This window comes from Oratosquilla oratoria, chromosome 13 (genome assembly GCF_046742065.1).
Source record: "Oratosquilla oratoria isolate Oo_2021 chromosome 13, ASM4674206v1, whole genome shotgun sequence".
Classification (NCBI taxonomy): Eukaryota; Metazoa; Arthropoda; class Malacostraca; order Stomatopoda; family Squillidae; genus Oratosquilla; species Oratosquilla oratoria.
In genome coordinates this window covers 43,413,262-43,424,239 of record NC_134789.1, presented here as the reverse complement: position 1 = coordinate 43,424,239, position 10,978 = coordinate 43,413,262, and positions in this window count along the sequence as shown.

Sequence of the window (10,978 nt, the reverse complement as noted above, 5' to 3'; positions counted from 1 at the left end):
AAAAGAAAAAGGCATAGAGACCACTCCCACCCATTCCATTTCCTATATATTCAACTCCCCTCCACCCTCCTCCCTCCCTCTTTATACTGTGAGTATTACATTATTACCACATAATGGCCCGAAGGGTTTTTTGAAGAAAAAAAAAGACGATCAGGATAAAAGGAACGGCTCGTAGTGAGAATCACTTATGAATCTAAAGAAAACAATAAGGACTTCTGCAATTGCATCAGAGATAAAAGTATTAAGAATCATGATAACCCACAAGTATCAAATGAAGGACCTCTTAAACGTCCATATCAAGATACAAGCGATATCTCATATACTTGAAGTAAAGTCATATCCGAGTATTGTAATACACTGAGAAAGAATGGTTCTACATATAATACCGAAGAAAACAGTGAAAAATGTACAGAATTTTTCAAGATTAATCCAAGTAACTCAGTCTGACGATAGGCATCCAAGGACTTTGATAGAAACAAAGACAACGACAAAAGAAACTGTAGATTTAGAATACCTTGACTCTGAACAACTTTGACATTGCCCTACACGAGAGAATACTAAGTAAACTCACATGGCAGGGAATAAATGGTAACCTAAAGTTGGATTGATAATCAATTAAAAGATCGAAAACAGTGTTGTTGTGGTAGTAAACTTTTTATGTAGAAAAGATGTCACGAGTGGAGTCCCTCAAGATTTCGTTCTTCGCCTACTTCTGTTTATCAAATATATAAACATATATCAATGTTATAAGTCATGCACTGAAACCTACTCTATCCAAACCTGCTGGTGGTATCAGGTTGCGTGAATGCACAATACCTCGGTTGGCAAAGCAGTGGACTACTGAGCAGAGGATCGTATGTTCAAACCTCGCTTGATCGGACTGAGTCGCAAGGTACTGGTCGCTTGAAACCTATAAACAAACATAACCCGCTCTATTCCGATTCCCAGCAGTGACTGTTACCTGCCCCAGCAATCCCTAAAGCGCACAATAGGACAAAGGTGACGGCTTCGGCCGCAGCTACTCAGCACTTCCTAATCTAGGCTCCTCACCCTCCTTCTTCCACTCAGGGACTAAAATCCAACATCTTCATTGCATCCAACACAGCCTACTGACATCGGATCCATATATATTCACAAGCACGGACATTACACACACACGCGTGCGCAGTTGGTAGAGTTCCCGGCCGCCGGGTTTAAATCCCGCCCAGGGCTGAAATAATTTCAGTATCACTGCACTGTGAGTCTTAACTCCAACTCTTGTAGGCGGGGAGTTGTGTGTGTGTGTGTTGTAAGGTCACATCATTACCCATAGATCGGTCATATATGAGCTCTGAGCTCTCTTCTGGAAGGGGAAAAACTGTCGATCACGAGTCCAACACGTGATCCAAGACCATGGTGAATCACATACACACACACACACACACAAACACAAACATACACACACACACACACACACGAAGGTAATGAAAGGCAATCTCCCCCCATGAGCGAGATAACAATAACACAAAAAGAAATATTGGAACACCTATCAAACCTTGACGTCAGGAAATCACATGACCCGGATGGAATTGCAAATTGGATTCTAAAAGAATGCAAAGAAGAACTAACGGACAAAATACATAACATAATAAATTGCTCACTCAAAGAAGGAAAAATACCAAAAGACTGGAAAAATGCTAACATTGTACCAATATATAAAGGAGGAAACAAGGAAGAACCAACTAACTATAGGCCAGTCTCACTAACAAGCACTATAGCCAAAATTTGTGAGAAAATCATCAAGAATAGATGGGTAAAACACCTGGAAGACAACAATATAATAAACCCAAGACAATTTGGGTTCAGACAAGGAAGATCATGTACCACAAACTTAATGTTTCTACTCAAGATTAATAGACATAGTGCAAGAAAGGAATGGATGGGCTGATTGTGCCTTCCTGGACTTACAAAAAGCTTTTGACAAAGTACCACACAAAAAAAATATTAAAAAACTAGAACATATAGGAGGGATACAAGGGAACCTACTAAAATGGATGGAGGACTTCCTGATTGGTAGAAAGATGAGAGTAGTGCCCAGAGAAAAATATTCAGACAGGAAAGAGGTGACCAGTGGAGTACCGCAAGGATTTGTATTGGCTCCAATAATGTTTGCTATTTATGTGAATGACATGGACGATGATGTGAAATGTTACATGAGCTTCTTTGCAGACGACGCCAAACTGTTAAGGAAAGTAAAAACTGAAAAGTATTGCGAAGCACTGCAGGAAAACCTAAATATGGTATGGAACTGGAGTCAAAAATGGGAAGTGGACTTCAATATTAACAAGTGTAGCATAATTGAGTTTGGTGTTATTGATCAATTCATCCCTTCTGAGTACAGCGTTGTGGAAATTCCTATAATGCTCTTTGATTGCTCTCTCTTGTAGATGTAAAGTCAGCCGTCGCCTATCTTTATATCTACAAGAGGGAACAATCAAAGAGCATCATAAGAATTTCCACAACACTGTACTCAGAAGTGATGAACTGATCAATAACACCAAAATTATTGGATCGAGTGATGACCCTAGGAGACTACAATTACTCGAAGCCTTTCACATTAGAGGCAAAGCTCCAGTCATTAACATCCAGAGTAATTTAATCTCTACTATCCCATTATATATAAAAAAAAAACATTCCCCCCTCCCTCTACCACCTCTCTCCCTTCACCTCCACCTCCTCTCTCACCCTCGGTGACCACACCCGCCTAACCCTCCCCCACCCCCAAACCCCCTTACTCACTTGCTGATTTTGACTTATGACACATCACAAACTTAAGCCAAGGACTAATACCTTCTCTTTTTCACCTAGGTATCTACACAGGATGCCTTGAACCGATCGGATGGGACTCGACGGGTGCAAAGGATACCAACCACGTCGGCTGGGACGCCTCCTTCAAGTGCCAGCCCCCAGAGGATACGGATGGATTCTTAACTGTACTCACTTGTGATTTTGACTTATGACACACCACAACAATCTAAGCCAAAGGACTAATACCTTCTCCTTGTCCACCTAGGTAACTGAGCATGATGCCTTGGACGGACCGGATGGGACGCGACAGGTGTAGGAAACTAACCACGTCGGCTGGACCGTGGGGAACGACCAGGACCGTGCAGCGCTGCAACAAGCGGCATGATTTAATAACTTGTTAAACACATATACACATAACTTTAAATGTAAAAGGCATACTAGTATGCCTTCTAGGACTTGTGGGTAGAGACCCAGGCAAGATGTATTTCTTGTAATCAATAAATGTCAATGTCAAATGACTTGTCACCCTCCTTTCTTTCTCTCTTCCCTTTAAATGTAAGTCTTCTTATTTATTTTCATATAATTGTCATCTTTATTATATTTATGTAATTTTTGTCACCATTACTGTAACTATGTAATTTTTGTCATTTCAGTTTACTCTTGAAAATGTCTTCTTCAAGACGAAACGTCCAATTCAAATAAGAAAAAATGGAAGAATATAGAGACTTAGTTTCAATTCACCCGGTTAATGGAAAATCTCTAATCAGGAAAATCGAGAATACAAAGAAGAAACTGAATAACTACAACAATGCTGTCCCCTTCTTTACTAATATATATATATATATATATATATATGTATGTGTGTGTGTGTGTATGTGTGTGTGTGCGTGTGTATGTATGGGTACATATATATATATATATATATATATATATATATATATATATACATATATATATCAGACAATCTCCTTGACAGTAGCGCACGGGATTCGAACCCGCTGCATCTGGAAGTAAACTTCCAAGACACACTCGTCTTAGACCGCTCGACCACTTGACGGTAAATCATTGAGAACTCATAGTCAACTTGACTATGAGTTCTCATGGTTTTATACCGTCAAGTGGTCGAGCGGTCTAAGGCGAGTGTGTCTTGGAAGTTTACTTCCAGATGCAGCGGGTTCGAATCCCGTGCGCTACTGTCAAGGAGATTGATTGATGTCGCTGTTCACTAGCGAATTTCTCAAATATATATATATATATATATATATGTGTGTGTGTGTGTGTGTGTGTGTGTGTGTGTGTGTGTATGTACACACACGCAAACACGCACACACACATATGTATATATACATTATATATATATATATATATATATATATATATACACATACATATACATACCTGCGAAACTACTCGGGAATAAACCCAAGACTAAGACTCCTGTGTTTCCTACTCCACTTACGTCAACCTATCAGAATGTCTCAACATATACATATATACATATGCATACATATATATACATACATATACATACATACATATACATACATATATATACATATATATATATATATATATATACGTATGTATGTATGTGTATACATACACACGCAAAGGATTACAAAAGAAAAGCATGCCGACAGGAGACCTTTTGGTCCATAACTAGGTCGGATGCAATATATATATATATATATATATATATATATATGTGTGTGTGTGTGTGTGTGTGTGTGTGTGTGTGTGTGTGTGTGTGTGTGTGTGTGTGTGTGTGTGTGTGAAAAATAAAAACATGAGTAGATAATGAAATGAATAATAAATTAATAAATAATAATGAATAAATGAAAAAAATAAAAGAAATGGTAGGCACTGCAGCATATTGATTAGGTGTTTATCTAATTAAATCTTAAAATTTCAAACTGTACTACATTGCACTGCCTCTGCAGGAATTTTATTCCATTCGTGTGTTATACGCTTGGCGAAGTTGTTTCTACCCACTTCCAAATTAAATCTACTTCCTGACAGACTGAGACGATTGTTATTTGTCTGACTCGCAGTTAGTGTGAAAGTTTCGTTACTTCTGATGTTGTCAGTTCTCTTTAAAATCTTAAAGACTTGTATGAAATCATCCCGGAGTCTATGCATATATGTATATATATATATATATATATATATATATATATATATATATATATATATATATATATATATGTGTGTGTGTGTGTGTATTCACCTCGGATCTGCTGCAGTCTCTGTCGAGACAGCCAGACACCACCCTACGGCAGTGAGCTCAGAGCTCATTATTTGCCGATCTCTGGGTAGGTCTGCACACACTCACCGGGACAGCAAGGTCACAACTCCTTGACTGACGTCCCGTACCTACTCACTGCTAGGTGAACAGGGGCTACACGTGAAAGGAGACAAACCCAACTTATCTCCGCCCGGCCGGGGAATCGAACCCCGGTTCTCTGGCTTGTGAGGCCAGTGCTTTACCAATCCGCCACCGAGCCGTGTGTGTGTGTGTGTGTGTATTTACCTAGTTGTATTTACCTAGTTGTATTTTGCGGGAAGGGGAGCTATGCTCGTGTTGTCCCGCGCGTGTGTGTGTGTGTGTGTGTGTGTGTGTGTGTGTGTGTGTGTGTGTGTGTGTGTGTGTGTGTGTGTGTGTGTGTGTGTGTGTGTGTGTGTGTGTGTGTGTGTGTGTGTGTGTGTGTGTGTGTGTGTGTGTGTGTGTGTGTGTGTGTGTGTGTGTGTGTGTGTGTGTGTGTGTGTGTGTGTGTGTGTTTGGGTGTAGTTGCTTATATTTGCATATGTACGAATATATGTAATAATCATGACTTTTAATGATGTCATTTTTGCCATCATCTTCACTTCTTTCCCCATAAGCAATGGTTCAGCTGCGACGCACAATAGTTAATTCACTGGCCTTACATCGTAATACGTTTGTTCCCGATTCATTTCTGATTAGATCGAGGGAAGCCTAAATGCTATACTTCATAATTAAGACGAGAGATAAGATATTCCTCAAGGAACATATTTGTCACCAAGGTTCTTAATCTGTGGTACTTGTACCCGCAAAGGGAACAAAACTTTAAACCTTGGAGGGAGTGGGGGAGCCTACGAGACATGGTAGCCAGTGCATGGTACTGTATATTTACCATGAGAAAGCAAAGCAAGGTTTGTATCACTAATCATTTTCATATGTTTGCATTGCATTTGTATTGGATGGGGTTACGAGAATTTTTTTTTCTGAAATATCAAGGGACACGGGCACCGAAAAAGGTTTAGAACCGCTGCTCTAAGCTTTGCACACACTTGTTTTACAACTAGTGCACGTAAAGAAAAAAAAAATGCGCGCACGCAAGGTTTTCAAATCATAATAAGATTTATTCATTAAAAAAGATCCACCCAAACATCAACTTATAAATTATCTAAAAATATGGTAACTTGCCAACCGTCAGACCAATAATTGCTTTGGTGGAGGTAATATGTAATACATACAAATTGTGTGTATTTGATTAAATGATCAGATGGTGAATCGCATGGATGCGCGCATACTTTTCAGAGTAGGCAAGGTTTGCACACAATCAAATTTCTGCGCACACTGGCAAAAAAAAATAGAGGGAACATAGCTTGTCACCTGTTTGGGACACATGAAAGCAAGAAAAACGCCACATGCACAGATATGGTATATATACATATATATATAATATATATATATACATACATATATATAGATATATATATATAATATATATATATATACATATATATATATACATACATATATATATACATCTAGATAGTTTCGTGACACAAGCCCCCTCTGCAACAGAAAAACCTTGTCATATTTCCCTCTTCTATAAAAACTTCATGTCTTCCGCACATAAAGAAGACGAAAAGGCTTTAAGAAAGATCATCAGCACACATGTCATCCCTACAGACCCCCATGCCATCCTGAAGCTCATCATTTTTTACAAAACAAAAAGAACATCAAGCCTCATCATGAAAAATAGTTGCCTCCCACAGACAAGGCCTTTACAAGAGGTGAATCTTATATACCAATTCCATTGCAACTTTGGTGACTGCAGTCGCCTCAGTTCACGGTATATAGGTTCAACCACTACCACCTTGTCAAAAAGGATGACGGCACATTTACAGGATGGGGCAATACTCCGTCACACTAGTAATACACATGGACACTCCCTCACCAGGCAACAACTAGAAACACAAACAACAATACTGTATCGTGAACAAGACAGAAGGAGATTAAGGATGGCTGAATCAATTTTTATTCGTCTGGATCAACCCTCCATCAATATCCAGCTACAGCCTGAAGTTTCACTCCCATCAATGAGGAAGCCCAACCAGCAACCTACAGGGAACCCGTCGGCACTCCGTGGGTAGCTAGGCGGACACGACATCTCCCCCGCCACACGACATCTCCCCCGCCACACCTCATATGACTTCCTGTCCCAGTGTTTCTTCGCGGGTACAAAAAATCTCCCCCGCCACACCTCGTATGTCATTCCTGTTTTCACAATGTATATTGTAACTCCTGAAGATGACCTCTGATTGGGTCGAAAGACGTCTAGAGTCACCATGTACCTTGGAGATTCTATCAATACCCTGACCTCCAACCTCCGCTCTCTCATTCGAAATATCGAGAGTACTTCTTACAAGTTGAACAATGCTACTACTGCTGTAGACTTCAACAAAGCCTGTATTCAAAATGGCCTCCTTCAAATATATATATATATATATATATATCACAACAAAGATATGTCGTAGCACATTTGTAAAATAATACTGATGACCCACTTCGCTTATTCTTCTCCGAAAGTGGGTCATCAGTATTATATATATATATATTTATATATGTTAAAGCGACCCGGGCATTTTTCACTCAGAGCAGTCCCGTGAGAGGAGGTGAGTGGCGAGCGAAGCGAGTTAAGCAATTTTAGGGGTATTTTGAGGCCTATGTAGGAACATAATTGACTATTTTAAACATCTATAATAATTAAACTGTGTGTGTGTGTGCATGTGTATGTAAAGAGAGCATTGGTTACTAGTCTGTACAATAAGGAAGATAGACTACAAAAGAATGGAACGACTGGAGAGTGGTTTAACATGAGTGAAGAAATAACGTGCCCCGATTTTTTTTTTTTTTTTTTTTTTGTGGATGCATGGGGAGGGGTCGCCATGCAATAAGACAATGGAGATAAAACACCTCTGGTTGGCGGGCCTTGCTGTAGAGACGACGCTGTATCTCGCTGATGGATACAGTGTAGAAGGACCCGGATGGCCCTTCATCCATGAGGTGCTAAGATAGGAGAGATGAAGGAGGTTTAGGGTGGGTTTGTGATTGGTGTATGCTTTGAATTGACCACCTTATAATAGAGAAAAGACCCTTTGGTATGCATGTACATATATATGTATTAATGTATGTATGCATGTATATACATGTTTTTCTTTTTTGTTCTCTTTGTCTTTATATATTGTTCTTTTATTTCGAATATTGTTCTGTTACACGATGCATGAAGTGGTTTAGAGGCAGTGCTTTTGTAGTAATTTGGGGGAAGTGAGGACTGTATGCCCTCAGTGACAACACGACTTGGGCCTATCGAAGCTCCGCCCCCGATGATAATTATCGACATGTGGAAAATACATTCTTGTTATCACGTGAAACACACGGCAGTCTGCACGCGGTAAATAATGTAGACCCGTTATCCACATATTACTATCGTGTCATCTACATATTATAAAGAACCTTTATCCATGTGTTATCCACATGAAAATCAAAGAGGGAACAGTTGTGCGTATGTCTCATACATTTTGCACTTCCTCTCAAAGTCCCTCACAAACACACATGAAATTCACGGGGTAACGTGGTCCATGTATCTTACTTCTTGGAGTTTTGTTGCCATCTTTCCTCGACGATATAGTTAACCTTCTCATGCAAGCTTAATTCGCTTGTCTGCTTTCGTTATCTCGACATTATTCACTGTCTTGTCTCATATTTTGTATTCATCATTTGATATTTTCGTTTCCTCATCATAGCTTCCTTGTAGTAGAAATATCTTATTCTTTCCTCAAATTATTCGATTTCTAGGAGTATGTGTCATAGTGAAGAGTTTTCAAATATGTCGCTTATCATTTTGCTGGAGCGTGGTTCAAACATTCGAATCTTATCAGACGCATGTCTGGCTTGAATATTGGCTAAAATGGACTCGTCCTATCTTCCAAATACTTAGGTTTACTGGATTATATCTTCTTATTCGTGAAAAGGTTTGTTTTGGATATGATTTTCGATTTTATTGACAGCAACCAGTGGAAGGGTAGTGGTTCACTAATTACTCTGTGATATATTTTTTTTATTAATCTAGTAGATTTATTTTGTATAAGATTTGGTCTTTTTCAGTGTTACTTGGCAGCCTATAGGATACATAGTAGTCTAATTTTGAGGAAATATAATTATGGTCTGATATTTTTGTCGTCCTCATTATTGATGTAGGGTACCGAGATGGAGTCATTGCCGCCCATCGGCCATCGTTGTTCGATCACAAACGATATAATGATAATAATAATAATCTATAATATATAAACAATAATACAGTACTGATCATTACAATGTCTGAATACATATCTAAATACAAATATATTTAAAAACCGTCCAGCTCTGTACATTGTCCTTTAAATTCAGTTTCACCTTTAGCACAGAAATAGATGTCATGCAAGTAATTACATCATCATCAAGGCCTAAAAACACGGAAAAAAGTATTAACATTAAAAGATTAAATTTTATCTATTTTGAGTGAACTTGAACCAGATTACAAGAATATGAATAGGAATAACAGAATAAATAAATAAGATAACTGGCCGTAAGAGTATAAGAATAGGGTCGTTATTAGTTACATATCAAGCAAAATGGGTGTTTGTAATGAACTAGTTCCTTTTTTGGGGTAGAAACCCAAAGGAAAGGGGAAAACAGAGTAAAGTATAGCAATAATGTAGAACAATGTGCCAGTATAGGACAAAATATAATTTTAGGATATAATGTCGGTAGATGAAATATTACATTAGGATGTGTTGTCAAAGGACAAAATATCACGATGGAGTGTAACGATAGTGGAGGACAAAAGATCACGATGGGATGTAATGTTACTGGAAGATAAAATATACGATGGAATGTAATGATAGTGGAGAACAAAATATCACGGTAGGATATAGTGTCAGTGGACGACAAAATATAATTTTAGGAAGGGATGCCGGACAGAATGTCAATGAAGGACAAAATATCACGATGGGATGTAATGATAGTGGAGGACAAAATATCACGGTAGGATATCATGTCACTGGAGGAAAAAATATAATTTTAGGAAGGAATGACGGACAGAATATCAATGAACAACGGGAGGCCGGTGTGAAACGCGGTGACGTAGGGGGGCAAAGTGTATACGATACTTTCCAAAACTTTGGAAATAATACCTAGAATTGAAACAGGCCTGTAGTTTCCTGCCTCAGTTTTTACATTTTTCTTATAAAGAGGTTGTTGTGAAAAATACACAGACCTTATTACAAGGTTTTATTCAACATAAAAGCTATACAGAGAGAGAAGAAATGGTATAGGAATATCAAACACAAAACATAAATATAAACACACAAACTTGACATAATACAAACACAACAGTATTTTATGCACATATACATATATAACCCATATACATATAACTCATAACAATATAATACTGATGCTACAAGAAGAACACTGGCTGAATACTGACAGCTAGAGAACAATATGGCTGACATTTAGATGTTTCCCACACAGTGTTGCTAGATCAATTTTAACAGTACAAAGTGTTGACAGATCAATGATTACAATGCAGTACTACCATAACATTCTCCCTCTACCAAAAAAAAAATCTAGCACAGTCATTACAGATCCAGGCGGTTAGGTGGGCGACGTATATGACCAGACCTTCATTGCGCAGGAGCCTCCTCACCAGGTTGGGGAGGGCCTGGAGGTCTTGAAGTAGCATGTGGAGCCGTGTCACCTGCTTCAGTAGGAGTAGCGTCAATTGGCTCCCTTGGAGAGGCAGGGGCATTTTCTGCAGCATCCACAGGGGTATCTTGGGATCCTTCATTAACAGGGGTCTCAACTGGGGCTAAGTGCCGAGTGGATACTGTAGTCTCTTCA